Genomic DNA, 26,519 nt, shown 5'->3' with positions numbered 1-26,519 from the left:
TCTTGCCCATGTATGCAATGTAATGGGGTTGATCTCAGAGCTGCAAAGAAGAGGTTGATCATTCATCACTAAATTACAGCCAGGCGGAAGGAAAAGGCTCCTGGCTATCACCACATAGAACAATGATGATGGATAATGATGACACACTGTACATTTCAAAACATCCAGAAGGACTAAAAATAATTTCACCACAGACATGGCAGGTGACTGAAACTATAAATGGCTTTAATCTATTTAGACATTACCCAATGTATACATGTATCACATGTTGCATATGACCTGAGATGTATGCTCAGATTATCTGTTCTTGTGTATCAGTTAAAACCAAAGTGACTGCAATGGTGTTTGGGAGAGGTTAATACAAAAACAGCTTGCAAAATGAAACTGTGGAAAGAGCCTACCATGAGGCACTGACAGGATATTAGTGAAGTGGCTGACGTTTGAGGAAGGGACTTGGTCTAGAGGCTGAGGGAAGGAGGCGTCTGAAAGGACCAGAAAACCTAAACAAGACCTAGTGAGGGGCCCAGAAGAAGGTGTTGCTGAAATAAGGGCCAAGGCAATGGTGACTCCAAGATTCTAACATTGAAACAGCAATGATCTCTCAAACAGAAAGATTATTGAGTTGGGGTCACTGAGTTTTGCAATTCACAATCATGTTAATTAAGTTTCCTCCTTTGCGGTTTGGGTTTTAGCTCAGAGACAGCACATTCAAGGTTCTAGGCTCACATTCAAGGTTCTAGGCTCAATCCTCAGCACCACAACAATGAAATGAAATCCCCTACTTTGTTTCTGAAACTTCCTTTTCAGCCTGCAAACTCTTCTCAGCCTACATTCCACAAAACACTCCATCTCTGTCCATCTTTGTACACCCCTCCCCCCATAATTCCATCTCTTATCACCCACAGGATGATCTTTCCCAGAAGTCAAGACCTAACTCTTTGCTCCAATTAACTATTTGTCTCTTGGGGGTGGGCAGCTGCCCATTAGGCCTCAGGATTTCAGAATTACCACTTAAAGCACCTTCTTACATACTACAATTTCAAAAAACTTTCCACAGCTAATCAGGAATAGAAACAACCCAATGTTCTTTGACAGCCAAAGGAATAATGAAAATGTGGTCATATACATGGCAGAATACTATGCAGCTGTAAAGAAAAATGAAATATGGAAGTAAATGGATGGAACTCGGAAAGATTGCACTGAAAGGGCAAGGAGGTGGATACAGAAGGAGACGGAGGATGAAGGGAACACCCTAACCACGCCTCCTCAGGGCTGGCGACAGGTGTGCCACGCCATGCCCCCTAGAGCATGGTCAGGGTTAGGTGAGGGAGTTTGAAGAGTGAGGGCACACACATGGGAACCCCTTCTTCCCTTTCTTCATCGGCTTGCTCTACTTACATCGTTCCCTGCCGGCTGGCTAGGTTGCTCTGAGTAAGTAAGGCACTCCCTAATAATAAATATCCTAATTTTCTATACCTGGCTCCATATTGGTAATTCACCCTTTAGGAGGATGTTTGAAAAGGCCATAAGAAATTATATTAATTTCTTATTTACCTAAAATTGCATGTAATACATAGAAGTGTAAACACACATGTGCACAGTTTAAAATTGAGTTATGCCATTTGAACTGTTAATTGTTCCTCATAAGACCGTAGATTAGCTAACAAAAACCTCAGTACCAGGTGTGAGAAATCACCTTTTGGGTTGTTTATCAGGACTGTCCAAGAGATTCCTGGAACAATATAGGCTATTGCTGCTGTCCTCCCTTTACCTTCCAGAAGTTAAAGGTAAGCCCCCATTGCTGAAGACACCATGTACTTCATACACAGGACTCAGAGTATTTGAGATGGATGTGATGTGAAGGCCTCCTTCCAGGGGACTAATTTTCATCATCCAGACAGGTTCTATGCAAGCAAGAAGGAAGCAACCAGTTGTACCCAGCTATAATGTCTATGAACAGCAACAATGTCCAGCATTGTAAGATACTCCAAAAGGTGCAATAGTGGTACCCACAGCTTGATTGTAAACAACTAGGTATTAAGATCCATCAACAGGAGATCATTCCTGAAACTGGAAATCTAGCAAACTACTCAGGGCTTTCAAAGTCACAGATCTTAGAAGAAAACCTACTGCCATCACTTTGCCAGACCAGCATAATTCCTAAACGGAATGCTAAATGCTTATCCTTGCACCAAGAGATGAGAGTAGGTCTCTCTCCTTATCAGAGAGAGATCCTCTTTGTAGCAGACAAAGACCATTATGGAAAATCCCAACTGTTCAAAAACAGAGAACAACTGACTGTGGGGTGCCAGCCCTTGCATCTAGGCCCGGGAACATTGAAGAAGAGGTGGTGACAACATTGTAAGAGCCAGAGGACCAGGGAGACTGCTGTGAGGGTTTGTCTCCTACTTCTAGAAATGACAGGGACGCTACACCAATGATACCTAAACAAGAGCTGATCATGCACGACATCAATAGAGCTATTGTGGGAGGGAAAATCTCACGGTGCCCACCCCTGGACAAAGAATTACAGACACCCAAGGACTGCAGAGGGAGGGAGAATTATTTATCCTCAGGGATAAGCCTCTGACTGGGTAACAGCAACAATTAAAGAGGCTATTTATTTAAGAGGGGCAGAGGGAGGGTTGTGGAAGAGGTTGAAGGGAGCAAATGGAAAGGGGGAAATGAAATCACAATATTCAAATTGAAAAAAAAACATTTCCACAGCTAGAAACAGGTTTGAATGAAAAAAAATGATGATAACATATTTTAAAAAGGAGCAGTAACTTTAAAGTCCAGAAAGGATATGCTTTCAGAATTTTCATACTAATGTACATGTTACTTACTGGTAATGTTTCTTAAATAAAAATGGCTCAAAATGTTTATAACCTTTCCCGAATCCCTCATGAAATACTTTCTTATTGTGTAACATTTGGAGTTTATTGTTCTCCAAAGGGAATTTAAATGAATGCCTAATTAAGCCCTGCTATACGTTGCAGGTCAAAGCTCTTGGCTTTCTTATTACCTAAGGCCCAAGAATTCTGATTAGGAAAGGGGCCTTGCCAGGGTAATGGATGTTCCCTGGGATGTTCCCTGGAAGGACCCTGCTGAAAACATGCGTGCCACTAGCCATATGCTGTACATGTCCATACATGCCATACCTTTGTGGAGAGCAAAGCACTCCAACTCTTAATCAAGGGCTCTTCTGTGGCTCTGACTAGATCTACATCACTAAAGTCACAGTCTGCAGGAACAAACCCCAAACTTTACACAGACATTCAATAGTGCAGCCAGAAATGAAATTGACTCTTACCTTGTGTCTCGTTTACTTTCTATGGCTGCGATAAGCACCACGACAGAAGAAACTTAGGGAGAAACAGCTTATTTTGGCTTGCTGGTTAAACTCTGTCATCAAGGGAGCTCATGGCAGAGATCATGGAGGAGTGCTGCTTACTGGCGTGCTCTCTCTGTCTCTGCTCAGCCTGCTTTCTCATAAAATATAGAACCATTTCCCTAGGCTTGGTTCCCCCATATCAATCATATATCAAAGTCTAGCCTTATCTAAACAGGGAGTTCAAAGACAGCCAGGGCAGAATAGAAACTGTCTAAAAAAGGTTCACAATTATTTGAAATGTCAGAGAGATGGACCCTGCAGATCCTAAAGTATTGTGCAAATTGTTACGTTATTTGATTTTCAGTTTACAGATTACATTGGAAGGGTAAGAAATTCCAGTGCTTAAGTTAGTATAGTAACACCATTTTTCCAAATTTAGCTTTAATGAATATGGTACGTTCAGGGGGGAATCCCCAGCATATGCTGAGGACACACAAACATGAAATGAATTCAGCCAGCAAACCTGTTTCCTTTATTTCTGATTATTCTTGGAAGCTACATCCATTGTACGCAATGAATGTGGTCCCTGTATATTCTCACGGGTAAGCAACGACCTAAAAGCACTGAACTGCAATAAAGTCCATTATAGTTTATTTAAAAACAGATTATCCAGTCATAAAACATAATGCCTTTATAACATGAATAATTGGCATACTGGTATAGCTGTTCTATGGGGAAATATTGGGTTGTTTAAATAAATGACATCACCATTTACACCACACAGTATGTCTGTTGTCTTTATATGATCTATCTCTTTCATTCTATTTATTTGTCATTGACTTCTCTGTGGATCATCTATCAACTGCCTATCTATCTGCTGCCTATCTACCATCTTTCTTTACCCCATGAACCTTGAGGCAACTCATCAGCAAGATTTTCATATTGATGTCCGAGACATGGCAGACACAACACACAACATCCCACAATTAGATTTTAGTTTCTTACAATTGTCTGAGTCAATCAGTCTCTCCAGAGAGCACAGTGGTTTTCAGCTTCTAAATTATTTCTGACATAAAAAAGGGACAGATGACTAAACAGTACAATCTATCTTCAAACATTCACTTGCAGCAAATTTATAGGATATTGAAATTAAAAAAAAAACCCAGAAGGGTGAAATCCTGTGCTGAGGCTGAGATAGTACAGCGAAGCTTGACTGACTGTCCATTAAGCAGGCCACTTTGAATTTCTGATAACAAAGTGTTGGAGTTAACCAATGTCAGAGTGACCATTCAACCTCAAGAACAACATGAGAGAAACAAAAACATGTTCACTGTGAGTATGAATGTTTTAGCAAACAAATCTTCTATAGCTCCAAATTTGATTTCTTTTGCTTCTGGAGATGGAGCTGCATCTGGCAAATTGGTTATGAAAATGAACTTTTTATTTTGAGAAGTGAAAAAGAAACAACTCTGCATATACTGTAATCAGATCTAAATTTTCCAAGCATATGGACATTTGTTTAGGATGGTTCTCTGTGATTTGTAGAATCTCTGGGTTAGTTTCTTCCGAAAGTGTGGGTGGATTACAAGAGAAAACTCAGGACACGATTTGAAGACTTTATACTCAAAGATGAGGGAGTTGTCTGTTTTCTTTTGGGGAGTGGATGAAGGGGGAGTGTAGTGTCTCTTTTAAGTAGCTCTGTTTGGTCTGGAATTGCCTAGTAGCCCTGTCTGGCTTGGACTGCTTCCCAGGTGTTGAGACAGCACCTCCATGCCCTACTGAATGAATGGTTCTTTCTCCATACACTCACTAGCAGTGGGGATGGTCAGAGACATCCCTTCCAGATGGAAATGCAGATTGAATTCTTCCATTAGTCTTTCAAGACTCATAGAACTAAATAATAGAAGCCTTTTTTTAATAAGTTGTGTTACCTTTTAAAGTCTCAAGAAAAACTGTCCTCAGTCCCATGGAAGAGAATGAAATGTTAATTCACCCCTGACACCTTAGTTTGGGATCTGAATAGGCTGTTAGCACTATGTATGTTCAGCTCCAATAAAGTTCTGGATATTTTTAATGTTATTCCTGGTTTAAAAACAACCTTGCAAGTAACAATCATACTTACAATTATAATAGTAATAATAAAACACAGAACTCAGTTTACAGGTAGAGATATTTAAGTATGTAAAGTGGTTTGGAATATTTTCTTAGGGTAGCCATGTGGTAAGTGAGAAGATGGGTGTTGAACTCAGGTCTTTCTAAATCTTAAGCCCCGCCTTTTAAACTCTATTTCCAACTGTGTGCAGTTCATAGATTGTCTTTCATACTTCTGAAACTGACCAGGTAACACTGCATGAATTCTGTACCCTCAGATTGAAGATGGGCCCTGGAATGACTCTCAAGGTTTTTGTCTTAAGCAGTATTTCCTCCTCCTCCTCCTTCCTTTTTCTTTACTAAGATAACATATTTTCATTTGATGTGTCTTGCTGGCATGTGGTCCATGTACCATGTGCATCCCTAGTGCCCACAGAGGCCAGAAAAGGGCATTGAATCCCCTAGAACTGGAGGTACAGGTGGTTGTGAGGTGCTGTTCTGGGAGCCAAACAGCAAGTGCTTGGAAGAGAAGCCAAAAGGCCTTTACTCACAGAGCTACTTCTCCAGGCCCCTCTCCCCTTCCCTCTTAAAACTGTGTGTTCTCTCTCTCTCTCTCTCATGTGTGCCTGTTTGTCTCATTCTCTCTCTGTGTTTGTATGCGTGTCTGTCTGTTTCTGTGTGTATGTATGTGTGTTGTGTGTCTGTCTCTCTCTTTCTGTGTGTGTGTGTGTGTTTGTATGCATGTATATCTGTATCTCTCTCTGTGTGTATTTGTGTTTGTCTGTGTGTCTGTCTGATTCTCACATTCTGTGTGTATGTGTGTCTGTCTCTCTGTATGTATGTGTGTTTGTCTCTCTTTATCTCTGTGTGTATGTGTCTTCTCTCTGTGTGTGCGTTTGTATCTCTCTCTCTCTCTCTCTCTCTGTGTATGTGTGTCTGTCTGATTCTCACATTCTGTATGTATGTGTGTTTGTCTCTCTTTATCTGTGTGTGTATGTGTCTTCTGTGTGTGTGTGTTTGTATCTCTCTCTCTCTCTCTCTCTCTCTCTCTCTCTCTCTCTCTCTCTCTCTCTCTCTCTCTGTGTGTGTGTGTGTGTGTACACAGTTATGTACCCATGAAGAGTTTCCCAGGATTCTCCTGTCTCTGTCTCTCATCTCACCATGAGTGTTGGGATTGTAGACACGAGCTACTACATCTACTTATGCATATGTTGTGGAGATTTGAACTCTAGCCCTCATGTTTATGTAACAAGTATTTTACCCGCTGGTGCATCCCCCAGCACTGCTGTAAACTCTCTGTCTTCTAATTGAGAAAATAAGTCTAGGACTCAGCCAGGTAAACACGCCCTCAAAATAGCAAAGCTGAAGTTAATATTATTACACTTTAATTAACTTTTTAGCTTTAACATGAGAGATGCTATAAAATAAAATGAAATTACTAAATTTTCCACTATTAAAATGAATTATGAAATACATTTGTAAAGATACATTTTCAAGGACTCATGTTCATCATCCACTATCCACTATGCTAAATTATGATAACATATAATTGTAAACATTTTCAAATTTAATTGAAATTATTTCCAATGAAATTATTGGGTGTATTTTCAAGTTTAATACACAACAGAATATATAGGAGCAAAAATATGTGGGACTTTGGTTTTAAAATATACAGAATAAAATTAACATTGAGCTTTGAAAGTAGGCATTGAACACACTATCTGGAATAAATCAAAGAGTAAGCAGAAAACAGACAGTTATTTTAGCAAGCAAAGTGGAATAAATTTACCAACCCAATCACGGTCTGAGAAATGCAGATAAAGATGCAGACAGAAAACATGCACCATTGGTAATGAACACATTTCACTGCAGAAATCAGAAAGCGCTTTTGTCCTTGGTAAGAATAAATATTCAGACCATGCTGCAGCTGCAAACTCCAAACTCAAGGAAGACAGGTTTTACAAAGGAATTTATTAAATTGGTGTGATTTCCCAGTTTCACACACCCAGTGGCTCTTTCATAAAGTCAAATGTACAATTTGTCTTGATAAAAATGACATTTCTCTCATTGCATTCAATCAGATAGCAAAAAGGCTTTTGTGAAGAGCTTGGCTTATTGAAGAGCGCAGTGCTAGGGACACCCGGCAGCTCACACACTGAATAGACAGAGCTTGGCCTCTATTAAGATGCCCTCGGTGTCAAGTGTCCCTTAGAAGGATGATTCCATGCAAAGGAAATCTGGCTTTCTAGGCATAATGTACCACAGAGATTTCTTTCTAAGAAGTTATTTGTTGCTGAATCCATGCTCCATCCATCCATCCATCCATCCATCCATCCATCCATCCATCCATCCATCCATCCATCCAATATTTATGAATCTCCAAAGTTTATAATGTAGTATGGTATAGAAAATATATCTGAGAACTTAGTATTCAAAATTTTATGATATTAAGATCTGATTTCAGCACTGGGGCAACCGCTCAGGGGTTAAGAGAGCTTGCTGCTCTTGCAGAAGACCTGGGTTTGGTTCCCATCACGCACATGGGTGCTCACAACTATCGGTAACTCCACTCCAGGGGATCTGACACTTTCCTCGGGCCTCGATGGGCACTGCACCGATACAGGCACACACTCATACAAATAAAATAAAGATAAATTAATTTTTAAGAAAAGCAATGTTATGTATTTTCATTTTTGAGTCAGTTTCTTGCTATGTAGCACTGGCTGGCGGCCTGGAACACTCTGTAGACCAGTTTGACTTTGATCTAGGAGGCCCACCTGCCACTGCGATCCCAGTGTTGGGATTAAAGGCATGTACCACCACGCTCAGCTATTAAATGTCATTCCATGCCATGACTCAGATCCTGTCTGAAGCTAATACAACTCTCCAAAGTGTGAGCTGGCAAGGAAGTCCATTCTCTCTCTAACTCCCACTGTAGCCTGGTCATTACAGTGCTAGCCCTGATCATCCCATTTTTAGAGCTGTTCTCCAAGTCAGGTCTCAGGAAAAACAGGCTAGCCTCCTCTTAAAGACTGTTAAAAATGCACATGTGAGCTCACCCTACGCGATCTATGTCTAACCACCACAGACCTTCACAAGCATTGCAAGTTTGATAAACCACAGAAACTACTTTCTAGTTTAGACCACAGGTGAGTGACATCAACGAGTAAAAGGAGGTTGGCAAACTGAGTGGCAAGTTTTATATTATGACAATGGATTGGTGAATCTGAGACTATGGTCTGAGCTAAAACCCAACAGAACCAGAACGTTCACTCTGAAGACTCAGGAAACTACAGAGTGGAAATCCAGTGAGAGGTGACTGTAAGCTCAGCAAAGAGGCAGAATCTGCCAATTCTCAGAGTCTCTGGGACATCCACTCTGCTCAAATCTTGTGCTTAGGATAAGGTTCCTTCTGAGTGAAGTCTTGTCAACTCTGGTCTGGTTCTGTCTCCTCTTTTGGCTTTTCTGCCTTGCCATCTGCCGCATCATTGGTATCAGTGCAACAGCTGAGATGTTTGCTATTGTCTGCTCATCATGTAAGTAATTGCTTCTCCTTTCTAGTCACAACTTGTAGTGTTATTTTACAGATTCTAACAAAACCACTCAGCTTTTTATGCAGCTTTATTTTATTGTTTAACATTGTAATGTTAAAAAAAGAAGAAAGGGATGTGAGGTAAATGGACCATTTACTGAGTGTGGTGAAATGAGAGAGAACCGACTCCTTCAAATTATCCTCTAAAGAGAGATGTGTGTGTGTGTGTGTGTGTGTGTGTGTGTGTGTAAAGACAGACAGACAGACAGACACACACACACACACACACACACACAGAGAGAGAGAGAGAGAGAGAGAGAGAGAGAGAGCAATTGAGAGAGAGAGAATACTTGCTTGAACAGAAGAGAATATACTTGACTGCACACTATCCTCAAATGGGACAATACCCAGTAACTGTGAAAGTAACACCAAATGTTATCACATTACACTTTATAACTCTTCCTAAAATGCTCACCACACTCAGAAACCTCAGACATACATACAAACAAAAAACATGGTATGCCTCACTGTGAGCACAGATCCAATGGTAAAAGCTCACTTTGAAATAATTCGTCTTGGCTCCCATGACACTTGGAAAGGACTTTATAACACGAAGAAGCACTTTGTTCTCCGGCAGGGAGAACAATGACAAGTTTCAAAATCAAGCAAAAGGGGGTGCCACTGTCCCTGACTGGCTGAATACTGACCTCTGGACCATGCGCTATTGCAGCCATAGCTTTGGAGATGGGCATTTCCGTTCCTCATGGGGTTTTCTTTGCCTTTATGTCAGTCTCCATTGATAACTAAGTGTTCTGCCTCCTGCCTCAGGCGCTGCTAACACAGCCTGGAACTGTGGGGGAGTTCATTGCCTGGGTGGCAGACCCAGAGAGTGAGAGACCCTCCCACTGTAGGCCTTTCAGGCGAATATCCCGGACAGCATCCACACCGCCATGCACGGCCTCTGAAGTTCCCATGATGCCCGCGTAGATTTGCTAACACACCCATGTTCTTGCCCACGCCGATTCACTCCATATGCGTCTATTTCATTATTTCATTTTGTTTTTTGAGACAGAATGTTAGTATGTCATTCAGTCTAGACGCAATCTTATTATCCTCTGCTTGGCGGAAAATTACATCATGTACCAGAAAGCAGGCCCAGTCATTCCCAATCATGATTCGTGGATCATTTCCCCAGTAAATAGCCATTTCAAGGCCTGGTCTTTGTTGCACAAGTAACTGAAACAGGAGGGTAGCTCGCTAGCATACTCAGCAACATTAACCCCTTCTGACCCGCTCTTACTCATAGAATACACTTAACTTGCACGTTCTGTGGTCTTTCTTTCCCTCCTGACAGAGCACAAAATGAAAGGAAGAATGTGGAGACTGAGGCATGGGTTTCAGCCTTCTTTCCTTTCTTACCAGATCTGGATCACAGTGGACATGCCCGTGATAATCAATGTGAATTTGTACAGCATGAGAAGAAAAATTTAAAGTGGGTGCTAAGCCATGTCACGGTCTTGCTGGTGAACCAGTAATGCTGACCTCACCCCTTTGGGCGTGGCTTCAGGCCTATGGAAGCAGAAAGAGGGAAACTTGAGGGGTGGCTTCTTTTTGCAAGGTCTTTCTCTTGGGTCAGCTGATCCTTTAGGAAGGCAGAGAAGCACTCCTGCAGTTCTTTATATTTATCTGTGTAAGTGTTCCCCACTATACACCCATTTGTCATTTATCTTAGGTCCAGTGAAATCTTTACACCCACATCTTCAATAACATCTATTTCTTTTATTCGACACTTAACCCCAAGTCCAGTATACTTAGCCCAGAGACTCCTGAAAATCCCATTTGCCTGATCTGATGTTCCAGATTGACAACAATGATTACCACACATGCGGACTCCACCTTCCTCGAAATCTGTACAGGTAACCAAGGTTCAGCAGCCTATCAATAGCTCTGGAATTGTAGGTTAGAAATATCTGACCCTTTTGAAAGAGCAAAGTTGTACCACCGGGCATCTTAAGAGGGCACTATAGAAGGGTGCTTTATGAGGGGATGAGGTTTTACCTTGGATGATCACTCTTCCATTCTTGCCCCCACTTCCAACACAGAAGGAGATCCAACCTTCAGGTTGCTGTTGTTACTGACATTGTTAACCAGATGTCACTCTTGGTATGTGATGTTCAACTGTCTGGAAGATAACAAATGCAATAATTAGACATGATGACTCATTTGAACAGAAACACACTGAGGGACTGATCTCATAAAAAAAAAAAAAAACTGACACCAGCAGTCATTAAATTGAATGATGTGAGATGAAGAGCTACATAGGAAACCCACGTGCTGGTTCCTGTGATGATACTGTTTTTGAACCTCAGAAAATCAAATCAACCAGAAAAGAAATCATTTCACTATTATAAATACGTTCGATATCCTACAAAATGCTTGTCTATAACTATCACTTATGTTCTCTTTAAAGAGTAATAAAGCCATCCGTCATGTAGCTCCAGGGATCTGATACCTCTTGCCTCTATAGGCACCTGCACTCATGTGCACAGACACCCCCCTCAAAAACACATAATTGAAAATAATAAATATAAATCTTTTTAAAAGAAGCAATAAAGTACACATAGCAAACATATGGTTTTGTAAGCTGCAGCATATACACAAGATTGTAGTCACTTCCTGGCAACTATATGTTTTATTCATAACACAACAACTAACTACGGTTAAAAAGGAGTAAAAATTGGCATTATTCCTAATAATGTGGTCTCTGGCCTCACAGCAGGGTCCAACATGGCATACTGTTCCTAAGTGCACAACCACGGGCTTGGTGACGCCTAAGCTGAGACCATCACACAATGATTACCAATGATACTTTCTTACATTGTGACAAAACAGATATTATATCTGGGTCACATCAAGGGAGGGGGTTGCCTCAGATCACAGAAGGAAGAGTGCATCGCGCAAGTGACCTGATGTTTCAAAGTGCTAGGGGACACTGACATCTGCTCCTGCTGTTTGTTGTTGTTTAAAGCAAAAAATAATTCTGTGTGCCTTGGTAGCATCTAAAAATATTTTCAGAAGAGAAAGGGAAAAGTGAATTTAGGCAATAGGTAAAAATGTCATCAGATTCACAGCTGGGATCAAAAAATGTGACTATTGTTTTAGTCTAATTACTCTGTTTCAACACAGAGTTCATGTTTCAGAACAGGATTCAGGTTCATGGGGGTGATCTGTTTTGATCAGTTTCTTGGAGTTGTCAAAGGCAAAACTATATATCCCAGGGCTTCTGCCTGAGAGTCCAGCTGCCCAGCAACACGGGGATGTGGTTTCCAGAATGAACACTGGATAGTCAAAAGATCAAAAATGGATGACATAATTTTATCATTATTCTGAGGCTGGCAAAGCTGACAGGCATTAGGAGACTGTTGATAGTGGAATACAAGATCAATAGTAACACAGCCGGCGTATTTAGACAGCACTTAACAAAGCACCCTGGAAATAATATAATAAATGATGTATATCACATTTCTTCATCTTAGAGAAGACAAAGAGGGATTCCATTATCAGTTACAATTTAAAGACTTGAAACCTTGATTTATAAACTATTATCCTGTTTAGTATTCTCAATGTTCCAGTGAATCAAAGTCTAAAAAGAACTCCTTCCCATATATGTGAGGATTAAATTGCTTACAAGAGAATGAGTAAATTCTGTTTTTTTTTAAAACAGAGAGCTTGACCACTTATCTATCCATGAATATTTATTGAGACTTTATTTTGTACTAGAGTCTAAACATCCAACTAGATAGTGCTGTTTATTTAAAAAGTGGAGAGATGATGCAATTTCTAAAAAATATACCAGAATCAGAACAAAAAATATGTTTTATTATAAATAGATCATTGTAAAAGTTATACACTTATTAGGTAAACATCTATTTAAACAGTAAAGGGATCTTAAGTGCCTACTCATGTAGGGTGTATTGGGGTCCCAGATATAACTGGTTATCATCAATACCTGTAAATCTTAAATATGCAAATTATAGAACTGTGGAATTTCACCTCTAGTCAGAATATTATTACTATGATGATGACGACGATGATGATATTACCCAGCTGGCCTTGAACTCCTGAGGCTCAAACATCCTCTGTGTAGTGCTTGGGTAGCTGGAGCTGCAGGCACATGCCACCACGCCCAGGTGCATCCTTGGTATAGCAGCATCTTGCCTTGCCAGTGAATAGTAGTGGTGGCCACACCCTTTGGGCGTGGTTTCAGGTGCAGACTTGCCCCCTTTGAGGTAGAGGAGCTGCGGTGCGCACGCGCGCTCTCTTTGGTCGCACTGGAGAGTATCGGAAGGGCCCACTACTCCCAGTCTGTGGTACACACGGCTACCGAGCACACTGCTGGTACTTCCCCATCTTCATGGCAGAGGAGAGGAAAGAGCCCAGGGCACTGACCTGCTCCAGGCATTTGCTTCTTGTCGATAGAACTCAGCCTAGAATGCAGAACTGTTTTTCTATTACTCCCACCTTTTCCCTAACCCAAGAGGCCCTATTCCCGTCACCACCCTCCCCCCCCCCTTTTTTTTGGCTTTCATCAAGTAGCAATACTTAGCCCCTATATTCTAGAAAAAGAAGAACCAAAGAACAACTGTGGGTACGCAAGTGCTAGAAGATCCACCGAGATTTTCTCATTGATATCTATATCGACTTTACATATACAGAGGTACTGGAATTTTATTTTATTTTTCCCCTTTTTTATTTGGATTAGAAACAAGCTTGTTTTACATATCAATCCCAGTTCCCTCTCCCTCCCCTCCTCCCATGGCCACTGATGCCCCCCTTACCACCTCCGCATCCACTCCTCAGGGAGCATAAGGCCTTCCATGGGGGATCATCAAAGTCTGTCATAGCATTTGGGGCAGGACCTAGGCCCTCCCCCATGAGTCTAGGCTGTGAGGGTATCCCTCTATGGGGAATAGGCTCCCAAAATCCATTCATACACTAGGGATAAATACTGGTTCCACTGTCACAGGCCCCATAGACGCCCAGTGCTCCTAGCTGACACCACGCTCAGGGGGCCTGGTTCAGTCCTATGTTGGTTCCCCAGCTGTCAGACTGGGGTCTGTGAGCTCCCCCTTGCTCAGGTCAGCAGTTTCTGTGGTTTCCCCAGAATAGTCTTGACCCCTTTGCTCATCACTCCTCCATCTCTACAACTTGGTGGCGTATGCTGGTAGGATTTGCTGAAGTAGGCAGAGGTACTGAAATTTTAACATAACTTGTTTGCTTCAGTGATTCACTTTGCATTATTACAGTGTCCTTTTTCTACATATATCAAGTACTGGGCAGACCCCTTCTCTTGGGTCTGCCCAATACTTGTAATTCCCCTGTCATTAAGGACACCATCTGTCAGTAGTTTAGGCATTCCATCTTTGCTCCTGGCCTTTGTCAATTGGACCAGGAAGAGTGGCTCACCCAAAGAGGACAAGGACACGGCGGCCACAGTAGGCATGGTGGCATAAACCTGTAACAAAGCACTGGTAAGGCTGAGGCAGGATGATGAACACATTTAAGGGTAGCCTGGGCTTCATCTGGAAACTCCCTCAAGAGACCAAACAGGACTGAAAAAAACAAAAGCAAAACAACAACAAAACTAAAGCCCATCACCAAGCAAGTATGCAAGCAACAAACAATTGTAGCCTAGGTCAGATTTAAAAAGTCATGGGCAGGGCATTGTCACCTTTTCTCCAATGGGCAGAGACTCCAAATATTGGTGAACTGTGGAGAAAGAATGAAGACGGCAGACTGTGGGAGCCTACTGAAGAAATTCCTGAAATCATTTCTCTTCCACGTCTCCTTCACTTCTTTTCCTGCGGTTTCCCTGAGCTGAAATATCTTTGGGATATTTCTGCCACAAAATCCTTTAAATTGTTTCAAAATTAATTTTCTGGATTACTTACCCAGTAGAATTTGTTCTTTAACACTGGTGTCAGAGTTTAAACTAATATACCTCACAGCTCTCACTTCACCGGAGTTACTCTATAAGCCAAGCACTTCCAGTTTTTAAAAGAGGTTATTTGAAAATATTGCCTGAGGGTATGGAAAGGGAAGTGCAAACTGCATATGCATTAGATTTTATGGAGTGCCTACCTGCTAGTAAAATGTGGTTTTGATATGACTGAGGAGGCCCAGCAGAGAAGTCTCTTCAGTCTCACTCTGTCTCTACAAGACCTCTCAAATCTTGTCATAGTAAAGAGGTCTCCTGGGGTTTCAGGGCTCTTCTTTACAGAATACCTGTTGACGAACCGAACCCTAGGCTAGCATAGACTCCTGCCCCTCCATTCACACATACTCACTCTCGGACACCATTCCACGGAGTCCTAGTATCATATCCCAGGCACTATTAGAATGTGGAAACACACCAGGGGACCTTTCATTGTAGTGGAGGCAGGTAAGCAGACAAGCAATCACAAACATGACGAATTGGGAAATTGGGGTGTCAATGCCTAGGTGGCTTGTTATGGCAGTGGTGGGGTGTGTGACACTGGAATGAGGAGACGGGTTTGTAATACAATCAGCACAGGAAACTGGCAACATTCTTATTTTCACATACCAAAGGTGATTCTATAGAAAGTTAAATAATGAATGTAAAGCATCGTATTTGTGAACCGTTGATCTAACAACAGTCCCAAGAACAAATGTGCCTAAGATCACAGCCTCTAGCAGTCCTGAGAAGAATTCTTTGAAAGACTATAATCCTTTGCTGTACAGAAGCTTTGCAGTTTCATGAGGTCCCAGCTGTCAATCACTGGCCTTCATTCCTAGGCAACTGGAATACTTTTTGATATGTCCCATACCTGTATCTTATAGATGCTGTCTACATCGTCTCCTAGTGGTTTCTGTGGTATAAATACCTCCTTTACTGAATAAAAATCAAACTAGAATCTGTTTGTGTTCAAGTCTTAATTTACAGGTGACATCTTTGGGAATAAAGTGATGAAACCCTATTTCTCAGGCCACAATTAACCAATGACAAATCTAGGACTATCCTTGGGTCTTTTATCATTCCTCACAACTGTCCTAATCCTCTGATAATTTCTCGTAAGTTTGTTTTCATTCAAGTATCTCTTTTATAGGATAACGGCATCATATCTTGGAAATCTTACATTTTATCTGAAAAATTCACATGCATTTTGCAATAAAGCCCACACACAAAAAAATCAGGTTTGCTTGAAGATTATCTATTTGCCTGGTTCCACCATACCCCCCCCCCCAGCCTGCTCCTCCAGGAAAAACAAAAACTTCAGATACTGTCTGTGTTTGTGAATTCTCACGTGTCTGAGGCAGTGTCACGTAACAGAAAAAAGAAACCCACCCAGGTTTTATCTCCTTTGCAAAACAAATCGCCTAGCGATTTCAACTGTGGAGTGGATAAGAAACATCAAGGTGAGGCTGGTTCCCAGGAAGTGTATCCTGTGGCTTAAAAGGCTCATACTTTACTTAGTGTAAACAAGTACCTTGTGGGGAAACTTCAAGGGGCATCCGATGGAGGTGAGTGGGATTCCCTGGGAGGAGCAGACAGGGCAAGCGTGTGTTATCTATGACTAAGCACAGAATCTAGCCTGCTCTCACTGGAGATGAGAGTTCCCCCAGATCAGGAAGAAGAAATAATAGCATTCTGACAGACACACCTGTCATACTTTCCTCCTATTATATACTTTTCTCGTTTCATCCAACCCCACAGATCAAAGACGTGATTTAAGGGAGCAAAGGGAAGAAAACCGTATGCATGGTTCTTTTTTCTTGCAGTCTGTCTACCCCCCCCCCACCTCCAGTAAGCCAGTGGGAGGTAGCTGCTAGAATGTGCACACACTAGGGAGTGACACAAGGTCAGGCAGGGAGGGTCTATGCTGCATTTTCACTGTTCTGTGAGAGCAAAACACACATACATAGTCCATGAGATAAAAAATATGGACATACTTAGGTATTTAGGTGTCATACATGCACAATACAAAGGCAAATGGTAGAATCCAAGCCAATAGTGTATGTTGTTGACTTTCGTTTTCATTCAGAATGACATGCAATGATACATTGCTGATATGATATATCAAGAGAGCTGGCAGAAGACAGGAAACTGCTTGTATGTTAGTGCCTTTACTGGTTCCTTGTACCCGTTTTCTGAACAAAGGGCCTGCTGGATCTTCATTTTGCCCTGGACCCTGCAAATCACAGGGACCCTGCTCTAATGAACTGGCAGAGGCTCTAGCAGGTACTTTGGGTATTAACTCAGAGCTTCGGTATTAAATATGGGGTTTTGGAAATGGTTCATCTCTGTGTGTAATTCCAGTGCAACTACAAACTAAACCAAGTTAGTTTCTGCTCTCCTTATTAGTGTCTTCCCCTGGTTTACCAAGTGACTACTGTGACATCAGATCAAATTTCCTAATCTGAAACAACCCCCTTCAGAAGTTCCCCAGTTAATTTCTAATTTAGCTTAAATCTTCCTTTTAAAACACCCAGGGCCTTCAAGGTGACGTACTCATCAGAGACAGGCAGTGATAAAAGAAATTCACTCTAACTAGTGAATAATGGAGATACCTGATTCCCCTGAGAGATAGTCACCTTTTTAAAAAGTGTATGTCCGGACTCATCAAACTGCACACATCAAAGGTATGTGCTGTTCCCTGCAGCGGCCGAACCTTAATAAAGGGTTTCTGAGAATTAGTTAGACCTAAAGGACTTTGATGTATAAAGATATTTTTGCGTGTGTCTATGAGTTCATGCTGTGCACCTATGCAAGCATGTTTTCATGAGTGTGAGCATACGTGAGTGTGGGGTGCAGGTGAACTTGTGGGTGCATGCATGTGAAACCCTGATGCTGACAGGACTCTACCTTACTGACTGAGTCAGGGTCTCCCAGTTGAACTGAAGGCTGGCTTTTATGGATAGCTAGCTACCTAGCCAACTTGCTGGGCGAGTTTCCTTTATCTTTCCCCCCATTTGCTGTGATTACAGGTAGGCTGCTATACCCACAGGGCATTTACATGGTGATAAGGACCCGAAGTCCAGTTCTCAAGCTTGCAAGACCAGTGCTTTGCTCACCAAGTCACTGTCCTAGCCCGAAATTTTATTTTAAAGGGGAGGTGGGTGGAAACCGTCTATTTATTCCCATTGAGAAGCCCTTCTGTGTTAATCTACTTTCAGGGGCAGGAGGATGCCTCTTTCCCAACCACAAACACGTTTTTTTAAAAAATGAAGTAATGCACATTCAAACATATCACAAAATTTCTTGCTAATTGAAAATGGCCTCTCTATCATCCCGCATATATATATCTGCGATTATATATATCTGAGATTATATATATATATATATATATAATATATATATATATATATATAATCTCCAAGCAGACAAGCCCCATCACTGTTCATCACTGACGGCTCTACATGTCTACATATCTTCAATCATGCCTTCTCTGGATGAGCTTGGCATACTCAATAAGTATGGCTACGGTATGAAACATTTACAATGTGCAGACATTGCTCCCAACACAGTGCAGTGGTGACCCAGAGTTCCAGATCCCCCTGAGGTAGCTGTTATTACCACTGACATCTTACAGGAGTCAGGGTGACACAGCTGGAAAGAAACTGGCCAACTCACCACAGAAAGGGGAGGTCTCGATCTCACTGTCCAGTATTTGTCTTAAGACAAATGCTACGACTTACTCTTCATGAGTCATTTCTGCCCACCTATCTGATACCTTTACATCCACTGGGCTGTCGAGCTCACAAAACTTAACATGTTCCAGGAGCTTTACGTGAATTACTTCATTCAGGTGTTATCACCATCCCAAGTTAGAGATGCCAAAACTGAGGCACAGAGACATCACAAAATCTCAGAGCCAGAATTGACTCTAGTTCTTTGTGCCCTTATTTCCTATCTTATTGTTTCAGATTTAGTTTTCCTTTATTCTTAAAAATCAATTTTCCATGCCAAAATATAGAAGAGCCTTATTAGTTTTTGAATCAAGTTGGTGACTAGTTCAAGTACTAGAGCCAAATTTTCAGTTGCCAGAGAGCCCAGAGTCTTATTTTTAAGCCAGTGTGTGCCAGCTGGCAATGCTGGCCCCATAACCACCAACTGCAACTCTACTCCCAGCCAGCTACGTCCTGAACTCCCACAGCTAATCGCTGGTGAATCAGTGAATTGAACACTTAGAATATGTCTTGGAGTTTACTGTTCATCAATATCATCTGTTCATGTCACAGAGAGTTGGTAGGAACAATCTTATTTTACATATCAATCCCAGTTCCCTCTAATTTAAATAAAAAGGAAAAAAACCCGATGTTTAAAGAAATATAGTCCTCCACTCAATGAAGGCCACATGACTACTATGTGTTAAGTGTGGTTCTGGGTGCTAGAGGTGGAGTAGCCTATAGCAAAGACAACTTCCTGCCTTCACTCAGATTTATATCCTGGCACCATAATGGTAAAAAGCAGGAAGTTTTTAAAGTAGTAACATATTTTGAATTTTCTTTCAACACTTCAACACTATTGTTTATTCTATGACAAAACCATTCTCCAGAGCTGTGGTGCTAGGCCAATTATAACAATAATTAAGTAAATAATCTGAAATCCCCAAATTCCAATTAAAGCATCTCAAACTGATTTACATAGTCTTTAAAATTGTCATCTAATTGATTTTTATAACAACATGTCCAGTGTCAGCTCCTGCTTCTGGATAGTCCAAAGCTACAATGCCTCAGAGTTGTTGAGTTTGGCTATGATGCCAGTATTAGGCGTCTTAGTGAATGAAGGACTGACTGTCTAGAGAGCCAGTCAGGGAGGTTTTGTGTGTCAGTATGGTGAGTGGAGAATTCATCGTGGGTGTGTATTGTCCAAGCAGCAGAGGGCCTGACAGGCAAAACACAGTTTGTTGGCTGTCTTGGAGTGGGCACACTTCTCAGACCCTTGGACATCATGGCTCCAGGCTCTTTGACCTGTGAACTCCAGAACATGCAGCAGCAGCTATCTGGGTTTTTAGTTTCTGTCTCCAAGGGAGAATCACCCCATCATGTCCCTGGCACTGAGCCACACTTCCAGCTCCAAGGGTCTCCAGTTTGCATGGACTTCTCTCCGCCATCTCTAAGTTAGTTTCCTAACGAATACCCTCTCCCTTCTCCCCTCTTGGTTCTGTCTCTGCAGGATGCTGACTGGAAGAGTATTTCTCTTGTTTGTTACAGATAATTGAGACCCAGACATTATAGTGGAGGAACTATGGGGATCAATCAGTGGGAATCTGGAGATCCTAGAGGGGGGCAAAGTGAAGAGAGAAATGGGGTTCTGCTTTTAAGAATGAAATAAAGTCACATGGATTTATTTCCTTTAGACATGAAGCTACTTTAGGCAGACTCAACACTTCAACACTATTGTTTATTCTATGACAAAACCACTCTCCAGAGCTGTGGTGCTAGGTCAATTATAACAATAATTAAGTAAATAATCTGAAATCCCCAAATTCCAATTAAAGCATCTCAAACTGATTTACATAGTCTTTAAAATTGTCAGCTAATTGATTTTTATAACAACATGTCCAGTGTCAGAGAAATAATAATAAGATGTAAATCTGCCTCTAAATCGATACACAATCTCTTCCTCCTCCCAGTCATTACCAAAATGAAGTTATAAAATTGAGTGGTTGGTCATTATGGCTGGTTCCAATTACTATCAGTCTGAATAAAAGCAACCACCCTTCAGCCATTTAATAATGAAAAACGAAAGGCCCATAGCGTAAAGTGTTCTATTAAGCTTACTAACTACAATATCTTATGGTGTCAATTCACACAATTATCTGCACCAACTAGAGATTTTCAACATTTAAGTTAATCATCTAGTGTACATTACTTTTCTTCAAATGTTAATGCTTTGGTCTGAGTCTGTTATTCAGTAAATCCCTAACAAACAAGGGTCACCGGTATAGGCTTGCCTGAAGAGTGCCATCAAAGGCCAGAAGGATACCTTCACTCATTTCAAATACTAGAAAAACATCAGAAACCATAATATATATGAGAATATCATAATTAAGTGGTGACAAATCTTGTTAGAAGTCCATAGCCCTTTACACTTGCTTGGAAGCTTTCCTGAATGTTGAATTGTTGAAGATAACGTCTACAAACAACCCTCTAGTGTGCTCTTCAGCAGAGTATTCTCATCCAGTTAAAAATACTGGAGAGGAGTTGGGGGAGGAGAAAATAAAATCATGTTATATTATATGAAGATAAAAGAAAAAAATCTGTCAACTATACTACAATGAAAACAAAACCAAACAAAAACATTTTAATTAAAAGTGAACAAAGGTTAACAATCATAAAAATATGCAAGTAGACAATGAAAAAGCTGTACATGACAGTGCATGATACCCACACCTGGAAGGAGGAGTCATAAGTACCAGGAGTGCAAGTCTACTCTCAGCTACATGCATAACTGAGTTTGAGACCAGTCTTGGAGTTTCTGTCCTACCTTGTCCCATAGCTGTTTAGCCCCAAATAAATACACAGAGGCTTATATTAATTATTATAAACTCTTTGGCTGATGACTCAGGCTTCTTATTGGCAAGCTTGTATTGGCTGTGGCTTACTCATAATGCTCCAGCATGTTACTCCTTTGACAGCTACCCAGCATTCCTAGTCTAGTAGCCCCACCTATACTTTCTGCCTGACTACTGGCTAATCAACATTTATTCACCAACCAATAAGAGAAACATATATTCACATCATCCAGAAGGACATCCCCCATCAAGATAGATTCTGCTTCAACAACCAGAAACAAATAAAAATAACTGCCCCATAGACAAACAAGAAGATATGTGGTACCATTAAACACAAAATAAATGGAAATCAAAAGTGTAATATGCAGCTACCTCACACACCTTTGCTTTGATGTTTTCAATATGAAAAGGAACAAGCAGAAAACAATGTATTGGCAAGCAAGTAGAGAAAATGAGTTTCTTTAGAGTTGCTGGTGGGAACCCACAGTGGTACATAGAGGTATCATTTGATGCAGATATCTGACCAACTGTCTGGGGGCAACTGCCATGCCGGGGCTACAGGGAAGGGCATTTTATAGAGGGAGGGGAACAGGACAAGGGAGGACACATGTGAAGAGTCTGCATGCTCTCAAACAGATCAAATAGGATTTGGTTTTCCAGCTGAGTGCTAGACATGAAGGAGAGGAGCAGAGAAGGCCCGCGAGGCTCTTAGCCTTAGAAACAGATAAATGAAGCCTGGTGGGGGTGGTGCACGTCTTTATCTCAGCACTTGGGTGGCAGAGGCAGGCAGGCAGGTTTCTATGACTTCGAGGACAGCCTGGTTTACAGAGTGAATTCCAGGACAGCTAAGGCTACACAGAGAAACCCTGTGTCAAAACAACAACAACAACAAAAACAAACAAAAAAAAGAAAAGAAACTGACTAGGAGTTTTTTTTTTTAGTTTGTTTTTTTTTTTTTTTGTTGATAAAGAAAATACCGAGAATGAAAAAGTTCCTTATATTTAGGAACTCCAATTGTGAGGTTTGGACATGTTACATTTATTATCAGTCTATTGAACATGCAGATGAGGATAAATAGCAAGCAGGGATTATTGTTATTGTTTTGAGAAAAAGGCCGGAGAAGCCTGGGGATGGGGATGGAACCACAGGGAACCCACAGATACAGCCCAGGCAAGAAAACAATAACACCCAAGATAATAACACGGCTGGAATTGTGAAAGGACGCAAGGGAGTTGAGTGTAACTTGGTCCTTTGGACAAGATAAACAAAACCAGAGAAGATTCACAGAGCGCTGCTCAAGTTCTGGTTCCATCGTAGGGTAAAGGTTGAGCCAAATGCAGGAAAAGTGGCGAATTAAGAGTGGGGAAGATGGATGAGGCCCTACAGAATAACCTAATCTACAGATGCAAACGAGATTAACGTCATTATTTGAGTAAGATTAGACTCTGCCCTCTCAGATATTTCCCACAGAAAGGGAGTAGTTTAAGCCATTTTGTAAATAGTTGAAAAGAATATTGGTATTCAGTCAGTTTTGAAATGTTTTTGCTTATCACTTTCTCAGGGAAAGTGGAGGATGGGGGAAGGATGCAGCAATGTACCTTTGCTCGGCTTTTCAGTCCTTCTTGACTGTGAGGTGCTGTGCATGCATAGCAGCACCTGGTATATCCTCATGAACTGGACGTGGAAACTGCTCTTGCTCTGATGTGTTCTCCAGTTATCACTTTTCATCTAGCATGAGAGGAACCTTATCTTTTTATTAGAAAACATAATATCCATATCTGTCTATCTATATTCCCCAGACTGAAAAATGCTACATAAACAATTGCTTGAAATTAATGCTAAACTGTATTCTGGATAACTCAAATTCGTGCAATATCCTCACCATGAAAGATGGAATGTGTTTGTAGAACAGGGGAATTATTGAAATTAAGAGACTCAATAGGAATTTGGGAATAAATGTTTCAGGAAATGCTTCAATTATTTTCTAAAATAAATTTTATCAAAGAAATGTCATATTTGCTCATAGACCTACCTTTCAGCGTTATTTGACCTTGAGGAGTACAAATGCCATTGGAGAAAGATGATTATAAAATCCGATCATTATGTGCCTCTCAGTAATAAAATCTAAACTACCCAGCATTAAGCCATCTCACTCACATGCCCTGCATGAGTCCACTTCTGATGGATTTATTTGGAAAAGTTACAAACTTGCCCTGTTTAAGCAGTGTAGTGACTAAGCAGCAGGGTCCAGGAACTCCTGGATCTTGTCTTATAAAAAGGTATTTCTGCTGGCACACAGGAGAGAGCATCATTTATGGAAGATGAACCCCCAAATGTCAGCAACCGGGTTGATTCCGACACTTGTCACTGAAGTTAACCTGGATATGGCCACCTCCAAATCTGAAATGATTTCTCTGTTTAGAGTCGCTGCATAGGTGCCAGCCTCCATTCTTTTTCATTTCTCCTAATTTTGTGACTGAAGAGTCATATGCTTCACACACAGACAAGTTCTAAATATATCTCTATTTTGTTCTGCATGCTCTTACAGACATGTGTTTCCTCTACAGGGCCATTTGGGTTTTTAGTGTTTCCTGAGAAGATAAGTAATGGAATCCCTTTATATCTAATCTCAGCTGATCAACATTATTGAGACTACCCTTCAAATTAAAATAAAATAGCATGATTCAACATAGAAAAATGTCAACTGCTGAACATAAGGGCACTGAAATAACCAATCATAGTCTGGCAAACACTCAAGGCATCCCCCATAGCAACAGAGCTGATGGCATAGCAACCACAGCTGCTTCAGCACAGGAAAATTAGAAGAAATATTCTCAGAGAAAAGCATAATCCATGTTCAAGTCATGGAAGTTACTTTGCGTTCACAAAGGGCACTGCACGCGAATATGTCAATCGGCACACTAGACACTGGTAGAAGATGCTACAGTGCAAGATGAAAGCCACCTTGACTGCAACACTCTGGGCCAAGTGCTCCAAAGCTAAAACTTCCCAAGTTGTTCCACTAAAGACTGATTTGTTTTTTTCTTTTTGCAATGTTAGAGAACAAGCCATTATTTAATTATTTTTCAATGATAAAAGGTTTTCCACTGTTTCAAAGGATCACTTGAAGATAAAATTTACTGAAGTCATGAATCCACTTCATTAGCACTCGATGAATGTTAAGATCCATACTGTATTGCTTTGATTAAGATAAATACGTTTACACTGATTGGAATAAAAGCCTGTAGAATTAGGCTTAGAAGCCTATGCACTCAATATTGCATCATGATGAACACACACATTACGAAGAATATAATTACAGGACCTTGCCAGGGGTTTGGAGACTCAGATCCTTTTCCTTCGTATCAAAGGCCAATGTCACTCAGTACAGGAAATGACAGAGTCTAAATGTCTGCAAGAAGAACTCAGACAAAGACTAGTGTTTCTCTGAGGCTTGAGGAAAATGCCACCCTGAGGGGTGCAGGAAGACTGAAGATGGGGTACCATGAGCCAGATGAGCCAGGAGTACATACTTGGAAACTGGCTGTATCATCACAATAATTTGACCCACATGGATTTCAGGGATTCTGCTAGAAAACCACGAATTGGCACCCATGCTGTGTTACCTAAAATCTGTATGCTTACAATGAGTCAAGTGTAGTGACATCTTGCTTTGCCAGTGAACTTGTGGTGGTGGCCACTGGTTTCAGGCGTGCAGATGTGACCCCTTATAAGGAAGAGGAGGGGCTGGCTCGATCTCTTGGGTTGCAGTGAGAGCATCAGAAGGGCAGAGACTGCATCTTCTGGAGCAGGAAGATTGAGGTGGTTATTTATTATTATCTGTGTGAGTGCTTCCCTAATAAATACCTATTTATCATTATCTTGGTATTTATCTATTTATCATTATCTGGTATACTCATTTAAACCCTGCCTTCATTCAAGTTGTCAGGGAAGTGTATCAATTCCTTTATTACTAGAAGCATAGATGGTTGTGGAATGGACCTACACATTCATCTCATACAAAGTAAAGGTCCCTTAGTTTCTTAATAGTGTTGGCTCTAACCTTAGTTGGCTGATCACTCTGATTTCTATCTCAGTTTCCAGCTATGCCTGACATCCCATGCTAGGCCTATCCAATTTATTGGCTCCTCAGGGATCCCGGGCTCTGTTGTGCAGCATAGGCAGTGAAACCCTGCCATTGGGTGCTCATGGGAATGTTGGAACTAGTCAAACTCCTCCATGACTGCAGATTGGGATCCCACAGAACCAGGACAGAGCCAGATGTCACAGAAAGCTAAACCATTCCTATGACTTACTGGAGGAGCCCTCCATTAAAAAAAGTGTTTGCTGTTTTCCTTTTTATGATATTGCCATTCATGAAGGCAGTACCTCAAAACCTTGGAATATCTCCAAGGTATACACCCCCAGGGAACTCTTTAGCCCTGGAGTGCCAAAAGGAAGGGTCCAGCTTCTGAATTTGGGTTGGGGGGGGGGTCTTTATCTTGCTGGAGCCTCCAAATGTTAATCCAAAGATTTGAAGAAAAAGATCATAGACCCAAATCATATGGCCAAATTAATTAAAGTAAGCACTTAATTAAAGATGGAATTCAAGGGGTAGGGTTAGGAGGTTTCCAAATGGTGGATTTGGTGGGCAAAATAGGTGGGGGTTACAGGTGCAGAACATAAGTATAACAAGTTAGTCAAAACAACCATCTGAACCAATGACATGAATGCAAAGTGCTTATAAGAAGGTCGTCATAACAACAGGTGGTCATAGCAAACTTTGAGAATGAGGTTGGGGCATGCAAGATGATTACAACAACTTCCTGAAACAATGACATGGTTGCCATTTCCTGGAATAGGTAGTACAGAACCATTTGTAATTAAGGTTACAAGCAGTTACACAGACCTATCCTTGAGAGATGGAGGTTTAATCACAAACAGGAATGAACCTTGTTTGCCTTTACTATAAAATGGCTTTTAAGACTGAGATGGAGGCAGGGTGATTCATCATGTTCTAATA

At 41.1% G+C, this 26,519-nt stretch overlaps 1 protein-coding gene across 1 annotated transcript in view; it reads right to left on the bottom strand.

The window, feature by feature from the left end:
* The window catches only part of LOC100774912 (disks large-associated protein 1), a 766,677-nt gene that overhangs the window by 488,270 nt on the left and 251,888 nt on the right, over positions 1-26,519 (bottom strand). Inside the window, exon 3 of the mRNA XM_027397813.2 lies at positions 11,016-11,139. The gene's annotated coding sequence lies outside the window, so the exon portion shown is untranslated. The remainder of the gene's footprint in view (positions 1-11,015; positions 11,140-26,519) is intronic.

The sequence above is a fragment of the Cricetulus griseus genome, chromosome 2 (assembly GCF_003668045.3).
Source record: "Cricetulus griseus strain 17A/GY chromosome 2, alternate assembly CriGri-PICRH-1.0, whole genome shotgun sequence".
NCBI classification, from domain to species: domain Eukaryota; kingdom Metazoa; phylum Chordata; class Mammalia; order Rodentia; family Cricetidae; genus Cricetulus; species Cricetulus griseus.
Note: the sequence above shows the minus strand (reverse complement) of the source record. Positions and strands in the feature narration are given on the sequence as shown.